General features: G+C 35.0%; 1 long non-coding RNA gene across 1 annotated transcript; it reads left to right on the forward strand.

The window, feature by feature from the left end:
* Positions 1 to 396: 396 nt before the first annotated feature.
* LOC107493705 (uncharacterized) lies at positions 397 to 4,695 on the forward strand. The gene is made up of 4 exons (XR_001593063.3): positions 397 to 1,214; positions 1,303 to 1,405; positions 1,589 to 1,707; positions 4,568 to 4,695. It is a non-coding gene; the product is annotated as an uncharacterized LOC107493705 (long non-coding RNA).
* The last annotated feature ends 1,622 nt before the right edge of the window (positions 4,696 to 6,317 follow it).

Consider the following 6,317-nt stretch of genomic DNA (forward strand, 5'->3'; position numbering starts at 1 on the left):
TGAAAAATAAGAAAGAATTGTATAATTTAATTCAAGTAACTTTTATTCTGAAAAGGCTACGATTTATTTTATTAATTTGATATCTTATTTTATAAATTAATCAATTAAGAGTAATTAAATTAGTTTTATTAATTAATATTTTTGTGTAAATTCTTATAATTGGTTATTTTATATAATTTCAAATTAGAATTCAGTAATGAAAGTGTTATATAATTAAATTTAAGAAACTTCTATTATGAATGAATTATGGTTTATTTTATTAGTTTGAGCTTTTAGAGATTAATTTATTAGAAATGATTAAAAAGATTTTTATAAATACTTAAAGTTTAAGTAATTTTATTATAATTAGATATTTTGTAAATAGAAATTAAAGTTTCGGTGATAGAAAAATAATAAAAAGTTATATCATTTAATTTGAATAATTCGTATTGAGTTTAAACTATATTTTATAAAATGTGATTAGTATGCTTGTTTTATAATTTAAATTAGAAATAACTATTTGAGCTCGTTAATAGATTGATAGATAAAATCTTATGCGTTTTGAAAGTAATCTTGATAGTATTATATTTGAATCTTAAATTGTTATTCTATCTCAAGTACTTTATAAAATTTATGTTACTTGTATATATATATATTTTTCCTAGTTTTATGTTTCTTACTTTATACGTACCGTTATTATCTAACACGTATACTCGCTGACCAATCACGTACCGACACACGTACTTCACACTCGTTTATGAGTTATTGGGCCACGCTTATTGTTTCTTCACCACTCATTCACGGTTAAACTCCTACCACATATACGCAATACATATCACAGAAGAAAAAAAAAGGGGGAACAGAAAAGAAGCAAAGGGGAAACGAGAAACTGAGGAAAGGGAGAAGAGGGATCAAGGAAGCACCACGAAGAACAGAGAGACGTGCGCGATCGAGGGAGAAGGTAGCGTTGCCACCATGCCTCATCATTGTCGCTGAAGCTCTCCTTGCCACTATCAACGCCATTTAGGGCAGAGGAGAAGAGGAAGAATGACAGAGAAAAGAGATTGGAGCTGCTACAGGAACGGCGGTTCCTGCTTCTAACCTCTGCTCTTTTGATTTCTGGAGCTACCGTGGGTGGAGCTTGTCATCAAAGGAAGCAAGCTGCCGCCACCAACTCTTAATTAAGACAGTATCCTCCTCTTTGTTCTGATTCCAATTTTCCCATTTTTGAAACCGTAACATTCTCACCCTTACTCTGATTATACTTTGTTTCTCTTCCATGTGCTTGTTTTAATCATGGTTGCCTATATCTTTGTTGCTCAGCCCCTTTTTGGCTCCTATTTCCTGCTACAATTAGGTCGAGTATTAAAGCTGGTACTGCCAAGGGACGGTTGGAGCTGTTACTGATTCTGAATTTGCTATCTGGGTACTGGTCTTATCTTCTCCTTAGGGTTGATCTATTTACATGTTTTGTTTTGTCACTGCCGTGGTTGCCATGTTCTGGTTTTAATTCTATCTTAGTTCATGCTTTGTCTTGAATCCCTAGAGCTGAAATTGCTTTTGATTCCTATCCAATTTGAATCCTCTATTTTACTGCAACCATTGTCAGTACTGCGAAGACTAATGTTGTTGCTGTTCCGGTTGCGGTTGCGTGAGAATTACCGCTGCTGCCCTGAAACTAAAAGAGAAGAGAGTTGTGACGTTAAAGTATGCGATTGCGACATCGAGGTAGGGGGTTTAAAACGATTTTAATTTAAGAATGCCTACAAGGTTTATTGAATAATTTCAAATAGATTTAATACCTGTGAGTAATTGATTGACTATGTGAATATTGAATTGTGGCTGAAATTGTAATTGGAATGGTTGGGATTGTGATTTGGAATTGTTGATTAGTGATATTGATTGATTGTGTGGACTGGGAATTGTTTGATGACTAATTGTTGAGAATTCCTGAATTTTAATGGGTTATGTTGGATTTGTTGCCATTGAGTTGTTATTTGGTATATTGTAATGTTAAGGAACTTGGTTGGTGGTTGGTTTGGAATTGGTTTTGAGGGGTTTTGAAGGGTTGGATTTTGAATACTAAATAGATTGCTGAAAATCTGATTTTTGAAATTAAAAAGTGACTTTGGAAGTGAATCAGTTATTCAACGATAATCGAAATGGTATAAGAGTAAAGGCTGAGTAAAGTATAATAAAAGTTGTTGTTGAGACTCAATTTTGAGAAGTTTGAATTAATTATAGAACTTGTTATGACTTTTCAAAGTTAAAATGTAAAACTTGATTTTCTGCATTATTTTTAAAGGAAGCCGGAAACTTTGAAAAACTATTAACTATTTCTGCGATTATCAGAATTGCGTGGGACCAAGTCCGGATTGAGCTTGCGAATATAGGGAACTGGACTGCTAAATTTGAGACTTTTTCACTAAGTTTATGGTTTATGGTGAATTTTTGAATTATGGATGTCAAATCTGGTTTTTTCTGCTGAGCGTTTAACACAGCAACAACTTGTTTCCTCTATTAGAAATTCTCGAGTTTGCATTTTGAAATGGAACCAATTTTAAATGAAACTTTGGTTTTAACACTTTAATTTTATAAAAATTTAGAATTGTTAGAGTTGTGGTTTTAAAGATTTGGATTTTCAAAGAAAGATGTATTATGCAGTAAAAGTCAGGCTTTGTTTTCTAAGTCAGTAACTTTGAGGCTTTATAATTTTTGAATCTGGAATGATATTGAGGTGCAACCAATTGGGAGTGAAAACTAAGTATGTTTAGCATATGTGACTTAAATTTCAGGGCTATCCATGTTTTATTGAGTAAGTTATGGGACTTGGAAGAAGATAAGTTCATTGACTTTTAAAACAGAATTCTGCAGAAAATTAGTCAGCTTCTAGGTTATATAACTTCTTCATTAAAAATGATATTGACCTGAAACCAAAAGAAACTTGGATGAGTGAAGTTGAACTGTATTAATTTTCAAAGTCATTGGATTTAACTTGGATTTTATATTGAATTTTGAATGTCACATGCTGCTGCTGTTTTTCTGGTTTTACGCACTGCAGAGCAGTCTCGGATTTTCCTTTATTCCTAAGGCTAGAGAAACCAGAAAATTATGATCTTTGGTTTGTTAGAAAGCTTATCTCAAGAGGAACGCCTGGACATAAATTTTGCACAATTTCGAGTTCATTTGCTATATTAAAAACAGAAAAGAAGATAAGGTGTTGAGAATGCTTGAGTGAGAGTTATGAGTTCATAAAATTAAAGATGAACCTTAGTTATATGGCTGACTCAATGTTGGAATTTGCTTGTTTCTGAATTCAATTGATATTGGAAAGGTTGAAAAGTGTTTGGTAAATTGTTTGGTTGGGACCCGTAAGGGTGGCTAAGTCCTATTTTTAAAGGAGATTATGCCCGAATTTTTATAAAAGTATAAGGACTTAATCAAAATAAATATTTAAGGCTTATTTAATGATAATAACTTCAATGATTCTTTTGAGAAAAGATTATTTGGTTTAAGAGATTGTTGGCAAGGGCGTGGGTCTAATCCCGCTTGCGTATTTGCAATTATGAAAGAAGAAGGAAAGAGTAAAGTACTTATTGTATGGTTATCTGTTGCTTGAAGCAACCCAAGAGATAGTTATATATATATTAGTTGTTTGATGCAACCCAGAGCTATATTTGATATATATTAGTTGCTTAATGCAACCCAGAGCTTCTGTACGCAACCCATAGCTTCTGTAGGGAAACTAAGTTACCTACAGCCATTTTCCGCTTCCCCAGAGCAGAGCAGAGTATATATATATTTTCCTGCAGTAAGCAGAGGCTGTCTCAAATGAGCGGCTATTATTATATGCGCATTTATTTAGGAACGGAAAATCGTATCCGGGAAATCGGGGGAACTCGTGACCGGATAAATGTCGGGAATGCAGGTGCTAACCGACACATGAGCTCATGGCCTGTACTAGGACTAGACATTCATCATATGCATCTATGTGACATTGTTTGGGTGTGTATATTATAATTGGTTTGCCTAAATGAATAATCCTGTTTAACTGCTAATTGCTATACTTGATATAATTGCTCTTGATTGTGTTTGAACCTCATTACCTGTGTTTGTAACTGATTGTTTGGATTGTAGTGATTGGATGTTGATTGAGTTGTTTGGGCCTGAGGCCGTGAGTGGTACTTTTGAGGTCTAGTTTTGTATAAAGTATCTGACTGGTTCAGCATAGACTTAATGAACCTATGCTTGGAGCAGGATGATCATTTATACCGCGTAGGTAACTTCTTTTATGTTAAGGTCTAGTAAAGTATGAAAAATCAAACTGGTTCAGCATAGGCTTAATGAACCTATGCTTGGAACAGGTTGGTCATTCATACAGTCTAGGAAACTTTTACGAGTTTTATAAAGAAAATGTGGGTCTAGGATTTTAAATAATTAACTAATGCTTTTAAAAGAGGTTAATTTTCTTTTAGATGTCTCTGGATGAAATTAACTATTTGCGCTTTATTTTTTACTTTCACGGCATTCTCTACCTCTATTGAGAACATGTGGTTTGGTTCCCACCCCCAAATTTCCACCCTTTCAGTGACACAGGTTTGAAGACGCAATTTGAAACTGCGAGCGATTAGTAGGTTTTCTTTATGGTTTTAATTGGTCTGGTAGAGTCCCCTCACTGATTGTCCCTTGAGATTTTATTTCTTATAGAGGGGTAGGTTTGGTATATTGTATTTGAGTTTTATTTGGTTTCTTTTGTACAAGAATTATTATCAATAATATTTATGTGACTATTATTATTTGTAAATGTTTGAATTATGACTTTAATGAATAAAAAAAAAAACAAAATTTTCTGGAATTTTCTTAAAACTAAGACGCGAACTCGATACAAAGGCTCGATAATTAAGTAGTTAATACTAGAGAAGGTTACGTAATGTTCTTTCTAGTAGAAATACCCTGACTTAAGCAAGGTATTTTGCTGGAAGGGATGTTACAACTGCCTTGTAGTTTGCAATATCTGCAAACCATGGCACTTCCTGAATGGCAAAGAGTTGCTCATCCGGAAAGGTTTCAGAGATCTCAGTAAGAGGGAGGGACGCCCCTTCTACTGGTTCTATTCGGGACAGGTGATCTGCTACCTGATTCTCTGTCCTTTTTCTGTCTCTTATTTTTATATCAAACTCTTGTAGAAGCAACACCCATCTTATAAGTCTGGGTTTTGAATCCTGCTTTGTGAGTAGATATTTAAGAGCAGCATGATCAGTGTACACAATCACTTTTGATCCTACTAAATAGGATCTGAATTTGTCAATGGCGTAAACCACTGCAAGTAGCTCTTTTTCTGTGGTTGTGTAGTTCTTCTGTGCGTCATTTAGAACACGATTGGCATAGTAAATGACGTGCAGAAGCTTGTCATGCCTTTGTCCCAACACTGCACCAATGGCATGGTCACTGGCATCAGACATTAGTTCAAATGGCAATGTCCAGTTTGGTGCAGAAATGATTGGTGCTGTGACCAATTTAGCTTTCAGAGTCTCAAATGCCTGCAGACACTCCTTATCAAAGACGAATGGCGTGTCAGCAGCTAGCATGTTGCTCAGAGGTTTGGCGATTTTTGAAAAATCCTTTATAAACCTCCTATAGAATGCTGCATTCCCCAAAAAGCTTCTGATTGCTTTAACATTGGCAAGTGGTGGTAATTTTTCAATTACCTCTACCTTAGCTTGATCCACCTCTATTTCCTTGTTCGAAATTTTGTGCCCAAGGACAATTCCTTCAGTCACCATAAAGTGACATTTTTCCTAGTTTAAAACCAGGTTAGTCTCTTGGCATATTTTCAGAACAAGTGCTAGATGATCAAGACAGGAGCTGAATGAGTCTCTAAATACTGAAAAGTCATCCATGAAGACTTCTAGAAATTTTTCCACCATATCAGAGAAAATTGAGAGCATGCACCTCTGAAAGGTTGCAGGTGCATTGCACAGGCCAAATGGCATCCTTCTGTATGCAAATACTCCAGATGGACATGTGAATGCCATTTTCTCTTGATCTTGGGGATCTACTGCAATTTGATTATAACCTGAATATCCATCCAGGAAGCAGTAGTATTCATGACCAGCTAGTCTTTCTAGCATCTGGTCTATGAATGTAAAGGAAAATGATCCTTTCTGGTGGCTGTATTGAGCCTTCTATAATCAATACACATACGACACCCTGTAACTGTTCTTGTAGGAACCAGTTTATTTTTTCATTGTGAACCACTATCATGCCACCTTTCTTAGGGACAACTTGGACAGGACTCACCCAGGGGCTGTCAGAAATAGGATAAATAATCCCAGCCT

Source organism: Arachis duranensis, chromosome 6 (assembly GCF_000817695.3).
Source record: "Arachis duranensis cultivar V14167 chromosome 6, aradu.V14167.gnm2.J7QH, whole genome shotgun sequence".
NCBI lineage: Eukaryota > Viridiplantae > Streptophyta > Magnoliopsida > Fabales > Fabaceae > Arachis > Arachis duranensis.